The sequence below is a fragment of the Hemicordylus capensis genome, chromosome 4 (assembly GCF_027244095.1).
Source record: "Hemicordylus capensis ecotype Gifberg chromosome 4, rHemCap1.1.pri, whole genome shotgun sequence".
NCBI classification, from domain to species: domain Eukaryota; kingdom Metazoa; phylum Chordata; class Lepidosauria; order Squamata; family Cordylidae; genus Hemicordylus; species Hemicordylus capensis.
The window spans coordinates 113074144-113093050 of record NC_069660.1 but is presented as its reverse complement, the minus strand read 5'-3'; positions in this window follow the sequence as shown (position 1 = coordinate 113093050).

Here is an 18907-nt window from a genome sequence, read left to right as displayed (position 1 = left end):
AAAGAGGAAGCCCATCGAGCACAATTGGGTTAACTGGATTTCAGGCTTCACGGTCTACATGAGTGTGGTCACACAGATGCTCCCCATCAAAGGCCCTGCGCTCATTAAATACTTCAACATCATTCATAGGGCCTTCATGGATTTCACGGGTAACGCCTGGGAGCGCTACGACAGGGCCTTTCGCGTGAGGGCAGCGCAGAACCCGGCAATGCCATGGGACAAACAACACCAGGAGCTATGGCTCCAGATAATGACCCCGGCTAGGCCTATGCTAGGGGAGCGTGCCGACAGTGGCCATTTAACCTCTAAAATGCCAGTGGCGTCTTCTGCCCCAGCAGTGGGCACCCAGGGGGGTTCAAGGTCCCCTGGTCTCTTGGGAGTTTAATAGGAGCGGGAAGTGCTTATGTCTCCCCTGCAAATACAAGCATGAGTGCAGCTTCTGCAGAGGCTGGCATGCTGGCCATAACTGCGCCCAGGCTAAGGGCTTCAAGGAAGGGGGCAGGGACCAATATGCGGCAGGCGGGAAAGGACCAACGGTCTCCCATGGGGGCAGTGCTGGAAAAGGGCCCCAGCCCAATTAAGATTCCAGTGCTCAGGTCCCTGCTGCACGACTACCCTGGCCGGGAGCGTGCACAATACCTAGCGGCTTAGTTTGGTGAGGATTTTAGGATCCCCTGTCAATTCCCACATGTACATAGTTTTGTGCGCAACCTATGGTCTGTACAGGAGTTGGAACATGTAACATCTAGGAAGATCTCAAAAGAGGTGGCGTTGGGGCAGGTGCTCGGGCCTCTCTCCAAGCTCCCCTTACTCATGTTGAGGGTCTCCCCGCTAGGCATGGTGCCCAAGAAAGCGCCTGGTGAGTTCCGGCTCATTCACCATCTATCATATCCCAAGGGCAGTTCCATCAATGACAGCATACCAGCTGAACTTTGTTTGGAATGGTATAGATCAGCTAGGAGGGGCGGCACCTGCTTTAGAGCAATGGAGCTGCCCAGAGCCAAGGTGCTAACGCCACTGTCTCTAGGCCAGGGCAGCCACTCCGTGGCTGGCCTTCTAGGAACCACACTTTGGTGGGTGGAGTGCCAATACCAGCTGAGTGTCATGCTGGCACACAAAGAATTATGTCGCAATAAACGTGGCCAATTTCACCAAAGAATCATGTGTCCGTGTCTCCTTGGTTCTGGGTGCAAGTAAGAAAAGAATGAAAATGATATCAAAAGCTTGGGAAATCTGGAATACATGATCATGTCAAACTCAAGTTGTTTTACAAAAGGGAAATCACTGTGAGCCAGTACTAGAAGAGTAAGAAGTGCAAGGCACCACACATTGCAATGTGGATAGAACATTTAGTTTTAACAACAACAACAAAAGCAAACATCTGTTTGAATTTATGTATGATGGATTATAATAAAGCAATAGCATTGTTTGCTTAAGCAAAGTATAGGGTTGCTATCTGAATAGCATGTTATTTGACAGAAGCCAATCTTTTTTTAAAAAAACACTATTGGTTACCCTCCTTTTTCTCTTCAATAGTAAATAATTTATCAGGTCTCTGTCTAGAACATGTACTTTCATTTCTCATGTCTTCTTACATTTACTGTGTGCTATTTAGCACAGAACAATGTGTTCTGACATCTTATCCCACAAAATGCTTCTTAAATCTCTATATATAACTTTTAAATAAAATAAATAAATACAACTGAACATAAATAAATACAACTGAAAATAACTAATTATGTTAGCCAAAAATAATATTTGTTAGTTGGAAGTATGATGCACTCTAGAATCTAAGAAGAGCAATCCATACCTATTATGGATTATCTGGAGCCATTTGGGTTCCAGCCTGGTTTGAGGACTGAAAAAGCCTTAGTCTTTCTGGAAAATCACCTATATCAGAACTAGATAGGGAGAAGGGCATTCCTGTTAGTTCTGCTGGACCTGTGACCAGTTTTGATTCAATTGACCATTGACCATAGTATGCTCTAGACCACTTCGCAAGGGTGGGCCTGGGGGGCACTGTTCTGCAGTGACTGCTGTCAGATATATCCCAAAAGGTGGTGCTGGGAGAAGTAATTTAGTAATGAAAGTAGTTGAAAGTACGACCTATGGAAAGTTCCATCCTGTCAACCATGCTCTTCAACATCTACATGAAATTGTTGGCAGATTGTCCCATTGGGTTTTGGTGTGGAGTATTACCAATATGTGATGACACCGAATGTACGTCTCACTAACATCCCCAATCGTAGAGACTGTGACAGTTTTGAATCAGTACTTAAAGGTGGGATGTAATAGGGTAATTTTAGCAAGCTAAAATTAAACCAGATAATACAGTGTTTTTGATGTTAAGATATTAGTTGATGGAGGAACAGGTTGCCAGCCTGTTTGAGATTGAATCATGCTCCCCTTGAAAGAGCTCGGGAGTGCTGTCACCAGTTGCAGTCACAGATTGGGAGTGCTGGACTCAGCTTTGCTTCTGGTGGATGTGGTCAGGTAAATTGATGGAAAGCATACTTAAGGATAAAATTGTTTAAAATATAGAAGAACCGGCCTTGCTTAAGGAGAACCGATATGGCTTCTGCAAAGGTAAATATTGCCTCACCAAACTTTTTGAGTTCTTTTTTATTTTATTTATTTATTTTTATTTAAAATATTTCTATACCACCCAAAACTTGTGCCTCTGGGTGGTTTACAATTAAAATAATTTAAAACATCAAATCACTTAACAATTATAATCATTTAAAACATTAAAAAAATTAAAACATTTAAAACCCAGTATTAAAACATTTTTTAGAACCACAGATCTAACTGAAAGCCAGGGTAAATAAATGCATCTTCAGTGCCATTTTAAAAGTTGACAGAGATGTGGAGGCTCTTATCTCAACAGGGAGCACATTCCAAAGTCCAGGGGCAGCAACAGAGAAGTCCCGTTCCTGAGTAGCTGCCAGATGAGTTGGCATCAGCTGCAGAACCTCTCCAGATGATCTTAACAGGTGGTGGGGCTCATGGCGAAGAAGACATTCTCTTAAATACCCGTGGCCTAAGCTGTTTAGAGCTTTATAGGTAATAAACAGCACCTTGTAATTTGCCCTGAAACATATCGGCAGCCAGTGTAGTTCTTTCAACACAGGAGTAATATGGTCTCTCCTAGATGACCCAGAGACCAACCTGGCCGCTGCATTCTGAACCAACTGCAGTTTCTGGACTACATACAAAGGCAGCTCCACATAGAGTGCATTACAGTAATCCAGCCTAGAGGTTACCAGCATATGTACCACTGTCCTGAGGTTGTTCATCTCAAGAAATGGACGAAGCTGGCATATCAGCCAAAGCTGAAAAAAAGCACTTTTGGCCACTGCCTCAACCTGGGATACCAGGGAAAGGTTCGGATCCAGAAGCACCCCCAGATTGTGTATCTGTTCCTTCCAGGGGAGAATGACTCCATCCAGAACTGGCAGATCAAAATCGTCTCCTGAGTTCCAACCCCACACAATAAGTACTTCCATCTTATCTGGATTCAGCCTCAGTTGTTATCCCTCATCCAGCCCATTACTGCCTCCAGGCAGGCATTTAGGGAGGTTATGCCTTCTCCCAATGATGTTGTCATGGAGAAATAGATTTGGGTGTCATCAGCATATTGATAATACCTTGCACCAAATCTCCTAATGATCTCTCCCAGCGGTTTCATGTAGATGTTAAACAACATCAGAGACAATATGGAGCCCTGAGGGACACCATAGGATAGTTCAGATTTTTGAAGAACAACAGTCTCTAAGAAACACCATCTGGAATTTGCCTGTGAGGTAGGAGTGGAACCACCGCAAAGCAATGCCTCCCACCCCCAGTCCCCTCAGACATTCCAGACGGATACTATGGTCAATAGTATCGAAAGCTGCCGAAAAATCCGAAAGGACCAACAGAGTCATACTTCCTCTGTCAATTCCCAACTGAAGATCATCCATCAGGCCGACCAAGACAGTCTCCACCCCATAGCCTGCCCAAGAGCCAGTTTGAAATGGGTCTAGATGATCAGTTTCCTCCAAGACCACCTGGAGCTGGGAGGCCACCACCTTCTCAATTACCTTGCCCAGCCATGGAAGATTGGAGACAGGCCTGTAATTGCTTAACTCTGGGAGATCCAAGGCAGGCTTCTTCAGAAGTAGTCTAATGATTGCTTCCTTAAGACAAGGGGGCATCCTGCCCTCCCTCAGAAAAGCATTTATGATCTCTACCAGGCCCTCTACAACAGCTTCCTTGCCAGATTGTATAAACCATGTTCGGCAAGGATCAGAAGGGCATGTGGTAGGTCGCACCATTCCAAGCAATTTGTCCACATCCTCAGGGATCATGAACTGAAACTGATCCTGGGTCATGACATAAGGGGAGCTGCTGGACACCTCAGCATCAGATTCCATGTGGAGTTTGAATCTTCAGCCCGAATAAAAGAGATTTTGTCCACACACAAAAACTCATTTAAAAGGTCACAGTGAGTAATTGTTGGTTCCAAGCACTGATTCAAAGGGGAAGGGGTGCCCATTAGCCCCTTCACAACCCTGAACAACTCCACCGGACGTGAACTCACGGACACGATACAGGAGGAAAAGAATCGCTTCTTTGCCACACGTATCGCCCGAGCATAGATCTTCAAATGCTCTCTATGTAATAATCTGTCAGATTTGAGTCAAGTCTTCTTCCACTTGCACTCGTCATCTACCTTGCTGCTTCAGCCCCCATAGTTCTTCTATATACCAAGAGGCCAATTTCAAAGCGGGTTGGAGAGGATGCTTAGGAGTTGTATCCACTGCCCTGGTGAGTTTGTTTCTTTGTTTCTTTGTTTGTTCGATTTCTATACTGCCCTTCCAAAAATGACTCAGGGTGGTTGATTATTGATTATTCCAATTCTCCACCAGAGTGTCGACAGGATCACCAGCAGAGCCAACACTAAATGGTTGTGAGTCCAACCTTAACCATTGGTCCGTCCATAACAATGGGACAATCACCAGAGTCCACACCCACGGAACACAACCCTGTTTAGAGTGAAAGACCAAATCAAGCATGTGAACAGCAATATGCGTTGGTCCCGAGACCACTTGAGATAGGCCCATAGTTGTCATGGCCGCTATGAACTCTCGAGTCGCCCCGGACAAATTGGTCCCAAAGTAGACATTGAAGACCCCAAGCACCAGCAGCCTGGGAGACTCCAACACCAAGCCCGAGACCAGGTCCATCAGCTCAGTTAGGGACTCTGCTGGGCAGCAGGGTGATCAGTATAGCAACAGAAGTCCCAGTCTTTCCCTGGTCCCCAAACATAGGTAGACACATTCAATATGTTCAGACACTTCAACAGGGATCCTGGCAAGGGAGATATTGTTCTTATAGACCACAGCCATTCCACCTCCCTGACCACGTCCCCTCCCCTGCTCCTCAACAGAGTACCCTGGAGGGAGAAGCTGGGACCAGACCGGGCCACCAGCCTCCCCCAACCAAGTCTCTGTAATACATACCAGATCAGCCCCTTCATCCAGAATCAGATCACAGATGATTTCAGGTTTCTCCTGCGCCGACCTGGCATTACAAAGGAGCAAGACGAGGCACTGTGGGTGGTTGGCATTGCTTTCCAAGGTCAAAGAGTCATGGGATAAGGAGACAGGTTCAGGTGTGAATTGGTGACAAGTTGAAGGAGAGAAAACAGAGGATAGGAATAAACTGTCAATTTTCACAATGGAGGGGTCCCCCAGGGATCTGTACTGGGACCAGTGCTTTTTAAATTATTCATAAATAATATAGAAGTTGGAATAAGCAGCGAGGTGGCCAAATTTGCAAAGGACACTAAACTCTTTAAGGCAGTGAAATCCAAAACAGATTGTGAGGAGCTCCAAGAGAATCTCTCCAAACTGGGTCAGTGGACAACAAAATTGCAACAGAACTGGGATGAAAAACTGCAACTTCACATATACACTGATGGGGTCTGACCTTCAATGACTGACTATGACAGGGATCTTCGGATTGTGGTGGACAGCTCGTGTCTACTCAGTGTACACCGTCAGTGAAAAAGACAAAATTCCATGCTCAGGATCATTAGAAAGGGGATTGAAAATAAAACTGCTAATATAATGCCCTTAAACAAATCTATGGTGTGGCCACATTCAGGGTACTGGTTACAGTTCTGGTCACTATAGCTCAAAAGGGACATTGTAGAACTGGGAAAAGTGCAGAAGTAGGCAACCAAGATGATCAGGGGCCTGAAGCACCTTCCTTATGAGGCAAAGCTAAGCATCAGGTTTTTTAGTTTGGAAAAGAGATGACTACGGAGAACCATGGTAGAGGTTTATACAATTATGCATGGAATAGAGATAGTGGACAGAAAGAAATTTTTCTCCCTTTCTCACATTAGAACCATGGGTCATCTCTTGAAACTGATGGCCAAGAAATTTAGGACCAACAAAGGGAAGGCCTTGTACCTGATCCAGCAGGGCTGTTCTTATGACCCCTGGCTATAGGCTATCTCCAGACTCGGAGGCAAGATACCTCTAAATACCAATTGCTGGTGGGCAACAACTGGAGACAGGGCATGCATATCTTCCTCTCTTGGCTATGGGATTCCCAGAGTCATCTGGCAGGCCACTGTGGGAAACAGGATGCTGGACAAGATAGACCTTGGCCTAATCCAGCAGGACTGTACTTGTGTATGCTTTTGCTCAGATTTGGTCAGTAATCCAGCTGTGCCCATTCTTGGGGTAAGCTAATCTGGCTAAAATGATCCATGACCTTGTCACCTCTCATTTAGACTACTGCAATGCCCTCTACATGGGGTTGCCCTTGGAGACTCTTCAGATATTACAGAGTGTGGCTGCAAGGGTCCCAACAGGTTCTAGGTGCCCAAATTTAAGAGAATGTCTTCTCCATTACGAGTTCAACTGCCTACTGAGATCATCTGGGGAAGTGTGTCTGCAGCTGTCACCAGCTCATCTGGTGGCTACTCAGGGACAGGCCTTCTCCATTGCAGCCCCAGGCTTTGGAATAAGTTTCCTGATGAAATAAGAGCCTCCCTATCTCTGACAGCTTTGAAAAGGGCAGTTAAGACACATTTATTCATCCTGGATTTTAATTAGATTTATGGAATCTATCATTTAAAATTGTTTTAATGTTTTAATTTTGTTTTTAATCTGCGTTGTTACATTGTAAACTACCCAGAGACATGAGTTTGGGATGGAATACAGATATGCTAAATGAATGAATGAATGAATAACATTGCCCTGCTACTGTACGAACTACTCTAGTTACCAGTGTATTTCCAGGTCTATCAGTTGAATTTCTGCCTGACTGCATCCCTGCCCAACCCAACCCCGAGCTGAGACAGCAAGACACCTACTGTATGTGCATCTTATTTCTCTGTAGTCTCTGTTGCTGTTCACATTTATTTTTGCCTGGGTTTTCTTCTTCCCTGAGTGAACCCAGCCAATCAAGGATCACATAAGAAACATGATTACATCACTGTGTCAGATAGACAAATAAAATTAGTGAGAGCAAATGCAGCCAAAGCTACTGGGTCCCTCTAAATTGTCATGGGGAAAGAAGGAACATCACTGACAAGACAGAGAGTATAAACTCAGTTGTTTCAGTAACTAATACAGCCATAGGGCTGCCATATGAAAAAGAAGACAGGCCTCTTCAAAAGATTCAGAGAAGAGGGAATTTCAGCACGTTCAGCGTTTTTCCCCCCTGCATGACAAGCTGCATCTGATGAAATCCTGGAGAAAAGTAAAAAGGTAAAGTGTGCCGTCAAGTCGGTGTCAACTCCTGACGCCCACAGAACCCTGTGGTTGTCTTCAGTAGAATACAAGAGGGGTTTACCATTGCCTCCTCCCATGCAGTGTAAGGCCTAATCAGGACAATTTTATAATGAATAAGTGCATAGATAGGTTAGCCATATTGTATTAGATAGATGCTTGACATGGGTTTGTTTGCTTGCCACAGTCTAGGCCTTGATCTTAACACCCTTGGGTAAATGCCAAGTTCCCCTGTTCCAGCAAATTTTCCGTGCTGTCAAGAGCAGCCCCCATCTGGTGCTTTTGTCTAAAATTAGAGAAGGTCAGCCCGGGCACACTTCCTCATTTCTCAGTACCTCCGATCAAAAGTATGCCAAGGCTCGGTGTTCCATTTGGAGAGGGGATCGCTTGGCCCATGCCTTGTTCCTCTTTCACATCTCCCCTAGCCAATGACATTAAATGTCAAATGGAGCAGGTTAGCCGAAGGTCATGGATGGTCAAGACCCCTTCTCTGTCCAATCACTATTGATGCGTGGATGGGAAAGGTTCGAGGATACTTAAAGACCCTAATCTGAGGATAGAGGGTACCGGGCTCTCTCCCTCAGGGAGGGTGGCTCAGGCACGGCACACAAGAGGAGGAAAGGAGGAAGTTGATCTGATCAATCAATTTGACAGCACCTAGCATCTAGCAAAAAGAGGAACAAGTCGAGGTTCCCTTGGGGTATAGTATATTGTGACTGCAAGGGTCTGGCTGTCCTGTCAGTGTCTCAAGGCTGTTAATTTTGTGACTGCTTTGTGTGAGAGAAGTAATTTTGCTGCATGCTGTATGCTGTGATTCATCTGAATATTGGTAAGAAAATAAATATGTTTTGATTAAATATAATCTCTTCACTTTTCCTCGTGTCTTCTTGGGTCTTGGGATTCTTGACAGCCAGTACCATCAAAAAGGACCCACGTCTATGAATGTGAGGATTTTTGGAGCCCTCGATTATTCCTGGTTGCAGGGATTTTGAAGGTGTCAAAAATCTCTTACAGCAGTATGAGATGATGTCTTTCAGCACCTTCCTATATCACTGCTGCCCAATATAGGTGTTTCCTGTCTGGGAAACATACCAGCAGGGATTCAAACCAGCAACCTCTGGCTTGCTAGTCAAGACATTTCCCAGAGAACTGTACTCTTTTTCATATATGGCAGTCCTACAAGAAAATCACAGGTCTCTGTGGTTGCCAGGAGTCAACACCGACTTCAAGGCTCAACTTTACCTTTTTACCCACAGGGACACTTTTACCCCTGGACTTTGGGGCTGAAGTCCAGGGCCTCCACACCCCCTGGGGGCCCCCAAATCCTCTTTAGTTTGTCCTGGGTGGTGTCATTTGTGCCCTCAAGAACCTATGTGTTAAAAAATGATGCTTAACTTGCAGTGGGGAGGCCTCCAAAGACCTTTAGGTCCAGGCTCCAAAATTACTTAGGTGCACCTCTGCCTACCCAATCATAAACAAGCATGCACACACACACACACACACACACACACACATGCATGCAAATGTGTGGGCATACACCCTATTAATATTTGGACCAAATAAAGGGACTGTTTTCATGGAAACAAATATGTTGACAAAAAGAACTCCTAATTTCATCTCAAACGTAGTTTATAGTGCAATTTTGCTGAATGAGATGCCCTTTTTCTTCATTTCTGCATTTTGCTCTCCTTCTAGCCCTATTATCAAAATCAATAATTCCCTCTTCTCTGAATCTTTTGAAGAGGCCTGTCTTCTTTTTCATATGGCAGCCCTATGGCTGTATTAGTTACTGAAACAAGCAGGCATCAACAGCAACTTTTCGTTTAGCTGCACCTTACTCCTCCTAGCAAACACTCATTTTTGCCACCTTGAAGAACATAATCAAACCCATACTGATGGCTCCTGAAATTTAATCATTTTTCGTGATTGCTTCTGGTCTGCAAGGATATTTTGAAGGGTGTTTTTTCCCCTTTAATCAAAATCTAACTGTTCCTTTGCTTCATAGCTAGCAGTCTCCCATCTGGCTGGCTTCTCTTATCATACATACTAGAAGGCAGCTCCACATTATATATGTTAGACTACTGCTGTGGACACACTGGTGCTATGCCAATATTTCCTAAAGAAAGGATGTAGAGTGTGAATAACATCCCTACCGGTGTTAGCCTACTTCCCAGTAGACTTATGAGATCACCCAGCATGCTGCATGTATGTCCGTGTGTGTGTCTGCCCCCACCCCACCAACAACTTTGTACTGCCTGTACCAATATGGACCAAATGGGGTACAGTTGTAAGGATACATAGGGAAACCTCAACGGTGTAGTTTGTGATGATGTAATCCATCCCAATCCAAGATGGCAGACATGTAAACTTTTGAGACACAAGTGGGCTAACTTGTGAACTGCCTAACCAATTTGAACCAAATTTACTACAACTGTAAGGACACATAGGGATGCCCTAATGGCATGGTGTGTAATGATGTCATCCACCCCAATTCAAGATGGCGGCCACATGAACATCTGAGGTGCACGTGGGCTAATTTGTGGACTGCTTAACCAATCTGAACCAAATTAGGTACAGTTGAAGTGAGTGACACACAGGGACACCTCAAAGGCATAGTTTGTGATGATATCATCCACCCTGATTCAAGATGGTGGACGCATAAACCTTTGAGGTGCAAGTGGGCTAACTGATTTTAACCAAATTTGCTACAGCTCTAGGGACACATAGGGACACCTCAATGGTGTAGTCTGTGATGATGTAATCCACACCAATTCAAGATGGCGGATGCATAAACATTTGAGGTGCAAGTTGCTACCAGTTCGTCTGGTGGCTACTCAGAGACGGGCCTTCTCCATTGCTGCCCCGAGGCTTTGGAACACGCTTCCTGCTGAAATAAGAGCCTCCCCATCTCTTACAACTTTTAAAAGGGCAATCAAGACACATTTGTTCATCCAGGCTTTTGATTAGATACTGTTTTAATTGTTTGATTTTTAATAGTTTTAACCTTTTACATTTTAAATTGTTGTAATGTTTTATCCTTTTTATTTCTTGTTTTATTGTTTTTTTGTAAACCGCCCAGAGACTTGCATTTTGGGCGGTATACAATATATGATTGATTGATAGATAGATAGATAGATAGATAGATAGATAGATAGATAGATAGATAGATAGATGCACTAACTTGAGGACTGTCTAGCTGATTTGAATCTAATTTGGAACAGTTGTAGTGAGTGACATAGCCTCAGAGGTTCAATTGTCTCACTTAATATAAGGGCACTTATATCACAATTAGTTTCCAACAATTAGAACCAGCCTTACTTACACTGATATATTCCAACATATTCCATTTACTGTGCTATCCCTATTCCCTTCATAGTGTATCTCCAGTAGGTGGTGGTAGTAGTGCTGATAGTGCTGGTGTGTTTTAGATTGTAAGCTCTTTGGGGACAGGGAACCATTTATTTATATATTTTGCTACATAGACTGCTTTGAAAGCTTCTGTTGAAAAGCAATATATTATAATTAATTAATTATATTATATTATATTATATTATATTATATTATATTATATTATTATTAGCATTGCAATGTAGATGCACAGCCAGATGCAAATCTGCCTCCACAGTCCACATCATCCACACATGAAGAAGCATATGCTAGACAGATAAACTTTATTATAGTCTTTGACCAGTACAGAAGTAAGAAGCCAGGTGAGGGAGCACAAAATCAGGTCCATACAATAATATAGCAACAATAACTTTATGAATATGCAGCAGTATAGTAGATTACTCCAGTAGATTACTCATTAGATGCCATTGTATATTCATTGCTATTACACAAAACCTTGTCATGTTATAAGTAACATGGGCTTGATGGTCTGATAAGAGAAATAAAATATACGAGTTGACCCCGCACAGAGCATCTGTGCGCTCTTTGGGGCCAGCTGTGCCACCCTCCCCTTCCCCCTCCTTCCTGCCCCGGTCTCTCTTCCCCGCCCTCCCCCATCCAGCCCCCACGCTGTCTTGCACCCATTCTTCCCCTCCCTCCCCACCACCACCTGCACAGACCATCTCCAACCAGCACCGCAGCTGCTCCTCACGGGGCAGCAGGCAGCCAAAAAGGGCCCCGCTGCCACCGTTCCTCCTCCTGGGTGGCAAACAGGGAAGCCCCGCCGCCCGTTTCCATTCCGCTCCAGCCTCCAATGGGTGTTTCCCTCCCACCCTGGTCTCCAACTTGTGCCGGGACTGCACCCCACCACCTGTTTCCCTCTCGCCCCAGGCTGCAACAGGCATGGGGGCTTTGCCCTCACTGCCCGTTCCCCACTCACTCCTGCCAGTGCTGCCCAGGCCAGTCTGCCCCACTGTCTCCTGCCTCCTTCCAGCCCAGGCCGCAGCCATGGCTGCAGCCCCTGCTGCCATCACCGCCTCCTCACAGCGGCCAGGCCAACCAGTGCCCAGCCAACCAGGTGCCTCCACCGGCCAACCAGAGCCCAGCCAAGCAGCAGGGGCGGGGCTTCCCAAACATCCCCACACATCCCCTCTCATCCCCATGCAGTTCTCTACTCAGTCAGCCATAAAAGAATTAAATATATAGATGCTTCATCTCCTCTGCCTGATATGTCCTTAATCAAGGGTAAAATTAGTGATTCACGCGAATCCCTATCAAAATTACAGTATAATAAAACATGACCCACATCTTCTATGGCCTGTGAATTACATGGACAGTAATGTTCAGAATAAGGAATCCCACCATATCTACCATATAACATTGCTGAGGGCAACACGTCAAAGCGGGCCAGCACAAATGCTCTATGATATTTGGAAGTTATTAGGACTTGACAATAATCAGCTGGCTTGGTGCTAAAAGCATGTCTCCATGATTTAAGTCATTTTGGGGCCTTGCTTATCTCCTGTTGCCATTTCATATCCAATATTCTTTGCTTTTCAGCCTTTTTTGCTTGTTTGTAACCCATGGATTGTAGCACTTCAAGGGAAAAGCCATAAAAGGCGAGCTTTCTTTAACTGATTTCCACTGTGATTGGAAACTGTCTTCAATCCTCAGTGGGGCCAGACCCATTGGTGAGAATACGACCTTCAGCCAACCATTAAGGGTAGTAATCCACACTCATGTTTCCACTCGCATGACTGCCAATTCCAATCTTAATGCTATATTAGAGACGCATTTAGGGGCTTGCATAATTGATCTTAGAAACTTAGATTGTACTGTCTCTATCTGGGCAAGGTTAAATAGAAGCATATGTGGAATTCTCTTGCTGGACTGGGTGTGATTATATCTTATGAAATGTTAGGCGGACTATATTTTCTTTGTATGCCTTTCTGATCTTAACAACAACTATAACATAAAACAATTGATAACAATCTGATGTAACAATAAAACTAAAAAATATTAAGGTCACCCAATGGCCTTCTGTCCTTCCTCTTTATTAACACACTTTATCTTAATTCTAGCTGATGATTAAAACCAGTGATATTTAAAAGCAAAATCAGATAAAATAACTTCGTTAAGGGAACAGAAAGAAGTTGAATGCTTTCTTCTGCATTCCATCAAACGTGTTTAGATTTTACTGATTCCTGAAATGTATTTAAATAAAGCATGCCTTAGTTGGGCTCACTAAGTATAGTATTTTCTATTAAACAGCTAGAAAATAAAGATTCTTTTCACTGTAAAAAGGGATCATAGTGCCATGCCTTATTAGCTGTTGATTGACTATGCAAGGAAGGCTAGAAAATTAATAGCACCTGGACCAGAGGATTAGGACAGCAAGCAAATCAATGTCAGCTGCATCTGTGCCTCATCACCACCTGGAAACAAAGAATACCTTCTTCCTTGCAAAGACAGGAGCCTGGCTTATGCTGTGAAGTACTCAGGAATTATAAAAATAAGAAATAAGGAAAACAGGGTTGAAAGAACATTTGATGAATCAGTTATTGCTACTAATGGGCTGCAAGAAAATGTCTACTGTGACTGAAGAAATAGATAGGGGTGTGTGTGTGTGTGTGTGTGTGTGAGAGAGAGAGAGAGAGAGAGAGAGAGAGAGAGGGGGGGGGGGATCTCCAGTGCTCCCAGAGGAGGTTTCCTTCTGTACCTCGGCATAGTTCCTTCCATGGTTCTGGCTGACTCACTCTGATCTGCCTCAGGACATTGGTGCAACATGTTAATTCACACAATATGATTATTTTACTGTTTTTATTAGGATCTGCCTAGGATCCTTTTGGAGTTAAGTGGACTAGAAGTTTTTCTCTCTCTCTTAATGAAATAAATGCATGAACAAATATTTCAAGTACAAATAGTGGCACTCTTACCCCTGGACTTCATGGTCACCAAAAAGTCCAGGGCCTCCACACACCCTGAAGTCTGTCTTGCGTGGTGTGGTCACGGCTGGCCCACACTGTCTCTACTGGACAGCCAAGTGTGATTATGACCTATGCCAAGTGCTTCAGAGACAGAGGATGGAGTGGGGAAAGAAATATGTGGGATAAGAATGGGGGAGTGCTTAACTTGTAGTGGGAGGGGTCTAGCAAGGGGGGGCGGTGACTGTGTTGGGCCTTTGGGATCTCTCAGCGGCTTTCAGTACCATTGACCATAGTATCCTTCTGGAACATCTGGAGGGATTGGGGTACAGGCACTGTTTTGCAGTGGTTCCACTCTTACCTCTCGGGCAGATTCCAGATGGCATCCCTTGGAGACGGTTGCTCTTCAAAATCTGAATTTTTGTATGGTGTCCCTCAGGGCTCCATATTATCTCCAGTGTTGTTTAATATCTACATGAAACCTCTGGGAAGACCATCAGCAGATTTGGTGCAGGGTGTTATCAGGAGGCTGATGACACTCAAGTCTATTTCTCCATGTCAGCATCATCAGGAGATGGCATAACCTCCTTAAATGCCTGCCCGGAGGCAGTGAGGCACTGGATGAGGGATAACAAACTGAGACTGAATCCAGATAAGATGGAGGTACTTATTGTATGGAGTCGAAACTCAGGAGACAATTTTGATCTGTGTGTTCTGGATCGAGTCACACTTCCCCAGAAAGAACAGGTACACAGTCAGGGGGTGCTTCTGGAGCCTAACCTCTCCCTGGTATCCCAGGCTGAGGCAGTGGCCAGAGGTACGTTTTATCAGCTTTGGCTGATATGCCAGCTACATCCATTTCTTGACATAAAAGGCCTCAGAACAGTGGTACATATGCTGGTAACCTCCAGAAATCTGTGCTGTACATCATTATTACTCTACATATACCTTCCTCGTTGCTTCTAATACAGGAGTGCCTTCCATATAAAAATCTAGCAACATATCAAGTGACTGAGATTATCTTCATGTAGGAAAAATGTCATATGTGAAGGAACTCTTAACCACTACTTTAATTTTTGTGAAATGAGTCCAGGTCAGGTAGAGTGCAATGCCCTGCTTACCACATTGCACACTGGATGACCTGGAATTAATCTGAGTCAATGGCCCCATTCGTACATAATGCAAACAGGAGTTGAAAGGGGCAAAAGTTGGAATTTGTGCACGTCTGAATGCATGAGACCGTATTTTTGTGGCAAAAGCAACCTGTGGTTTCCCTCACCAAACAGCAGTTTGAACCTTCGGTTTGTGAGTTTCACTGCTCCAACCTGAGGTTTGAAGGCAGCTGTGTTATAGCCAAACACAGACTCCACCATAAACACGGTTTTGTGCTGTTTCTGGAACTGAAATCATAGAGAGGGCGGCCCAGACCCACCTAGGAACATGGCCGCTCCATGCCTGCCGTGCAGGGGCGTAACTATAGGGGGCAAGGGGGTACGTGCCCCGGGCGCCACCCCAGCAGGCCACGTGGGGGGTGCCAAAAAGTGGCTCCCCCCTGCCACCCCCCCTGGATCGCCCGCCAACTGTGGCAGTGGGCATGCGGGTGGCAATTCGGCGGCGGGTCACCCGCCAAGTGGCAGCGGCGGCGGGTCACCTGCCGCGCCGAGTGTGGCTGTGGCTGGTGTGGTGGCTGGCCTGGCGGCGATGGGATGGCCTCCTTAGTGTAGCTGTAGCAGCCAAGCAGCGGCGCGGAGTGCAGGCAGCGACACCGAGCCTGCCTTCTGGCCCAGCGTCGCTTCTGTGCGCCACCACTCGGCCACTACAGCTACACTGAGGAGGCCATCCCATCGCCGCCAGGCCAGCCACCACACCAGCCACAGCCACACTCGGCGCGGCGGGCGACCCGCTGCCGCGGCCCGCCACATCGCTGCCACATCGCCGCCACATCGCCGCCGTGGCCCGCCACATCACCGCCACTCGCCGCCACCGAATTGCCACCACCGCCGGCGATCTGCTGCCTGGGGGGCGCCGGCGCCGGCGCCGGCCCAGGTATGTGGGGGCCGGGGGGCAGTGGGGGGTGCCATTTCAGGGGCGCTTACCCTGCATGCCGTTTCCTGCCGATACGCCACTGCTGCCATGCTTCTTGATGGCTGCTTCTCCGAGCACTTGCCCCACACCCTATTTCTGCACTCCTATTGCCTGCTTTCCACTGTATCCCTTGTTCCCCACTCTGGCAACCAGAAGAGAAACAGGATGGGCTGGAAGGACAGCAACTATGTGTTATGGTCACCAAAAAAAAAATGATAAAAAAGTATGTTCACAAGCACATGCATTCATGGTGGGACCATCAATCCAATTAGATCACTGCAAATATAACATATGGCAGGGCAGTGATATCCGGTGTTGGCTTTAGAAGGCCCCCCCCCACTCAGAAATTGAATGCCTCTGCTCTATTTTTTGTACAATCAAGTTGGGAAAGTGCTTCCCCTTGGGTGCAAGCACATATGTCATAGCATTATTCATGAGAAGAACCATCCTGGGGAACACAGGGATCAGGTAGATTCATTAATAATATGTGTCAATGCCCGTTCTTCTAAGGACTGCTCTCTCATGAGAGTGAAAGGTCATGGAGACATGCATGCGGGCTGTACAGTAGATGCCACCCAGTCGTAGTAGCTTGACACAAGCAAGCGATGGGGACAGGTACTCTGGCAATACCTTTCCCTGTCTTGGTGAATGCTGTGAAGCAGCAATCCAAGCAGGCCCTCTGCCAGTCTGGTCATCCATTGGCACACATCCATGTTTGGATCCCTACTTTCCAAGGATTGCTGGTAATCAGGGCAATCTTCTTCCCCGATTCCCCATGGCAACTGATCTGCATATGCTGCAACTCTGGTCCAAAGCTGTGAAATCTGAATGAGAATAAAGATCTATCCCTGGTACCGATGTTTCCCTAGTTTGCCCACTCAGTACCTCCCAGACACATGGAGCAGCCACTGCTCCTTGGGAGTATGAAAGGGTTGCCTAGAAAGGAGGAGTCCATGGTGTACAAGTTCTATAATTTATCAGAGAGAGCAGAAGCCCCACACAAGTGGGGGCCCCTTGATTTGGATGGTCTAACTCATGAGAGCGCAGTCCAATGAAGGACAGAAGGTCTTGGAGCTCAGCATGCCTTGAAGATTGTGGCCAATGGCTGCCACCCTGTAGATATTCTGACGCCTTGCCCACAATCTGGCAACGTGAGTATTACAGAGCTTGCAGGGATACAGAAAGGGGAGTGGCGCCCCTACCCTGAATCTGTAAGTTGCTGGGCTATGATGGGACGAACGTTTACAATGCAATTCATGGTAACAAAAATTAACCTCGGGTTTGTCTACCTGCCGTTTTGCCATTATGGGGACACCAGTTGCCAGTTGTGGGGACACCACTTTTCCCCATGTTGAACGTGGGATATCTCTTTTGTACACATTAGCTTGATTTGTGCATAATTTCCATGGGAAGCATGATACAATTTCCACAAGAAACTGATTGCCTTTTTGAGGAGGGGAGAGGGAGGGGGAGGTTAGTTCCACCTTCCCACCTTTGCTCACACCTTTCCCCTTTCCCCTCCTCTTCTTTCAGTCACCATAAACATGCTCTGTCCTTTTTAACTTCCCCTGATTTGCAGTGTGCTTCAGCGATTCATCACATTCATAATAGTTAGTGAAACCAAGAGACATAACATCCAAAACTAAACAAGCAGTATTTCAGGAAGCAGCAGCCTCCCATATTACAGCTTAATCTAAGACCAGACACTCATTTTCCAGCTTTGCCAGGAACCACAAATACAAAAATGTTGCTCCAGCTCTTGGGACACAAAACAGACAACTGCTTACTGAGGTAATGCACATGACCAGTACAGGGGCAGGGAGGGCAGACAGTTGGGAAGGCAGGGTTGAACCTAGCTTACACCCAGATGATTGAGCCACGTGACTTACACACAATCGGCACTGCCACAAGTCGCACAGTGTTCTGGAAGCTGGGAAGGTGCTCATGTGAACAGCCTCACTATTTATTTGCTACTTTAAAATGTCTCCATGTGCCATGGCTCCAAGCGTGTGGAGAACTCTAAGCTCCAGTTATGCAGTGAGCCAGGCCTTGCCACATACCCACAGGCAGGGTCGGATCTTTAAGTGGTAAGTGTTGTCTCACTGGATGGCCAACATGAGCAGTTGATCACATGGTTACAACCACCACATGGGTTGATTTGCATAATAACCACACATGAATGGGTGCTTGTTCTCAGAATACATAACACTTCTTGAAGTACCATATTTACCCAAATAGAAGATGAATGTAAGATGATCCCCTTAAAAATAGTGGTTGTTATACCTGTACTTACCAAAAAGGAAGACAATTTCTAACATCAAAGAACTTGGGGGAAACTGAGTCTTGGATTCAGATACATATGGGTAAAGTAAAACAAAGCCAAAGAGGGCTTTATGTAAACATGACACCTTAGTGTTTTATGGATTGCAACCTTAAAAGACTAAAATGATTGTTGTTGTTTTTTGGGGGGGAGGACAGTTGATAACCTATTTTTTATTTCCACCTAATACTCAAAAGAGCTTGTGAAGGAGAGAAAGTTAAAGAAGATAAAGAGGCTATTCCCACGATCAACCAAAATTGGGCTAGGGGAGCCTAGCCCGACTTTAGCTGATCGTGGGAGCCACCGGACTCGCAGCCAAGCCCGGTTGCCTCCTGGCAGTTAACCCACCCAAGTACCCTTCCCCTAAAACCAGGTTTGCAGAGCGAGCGATCCGCAAACCC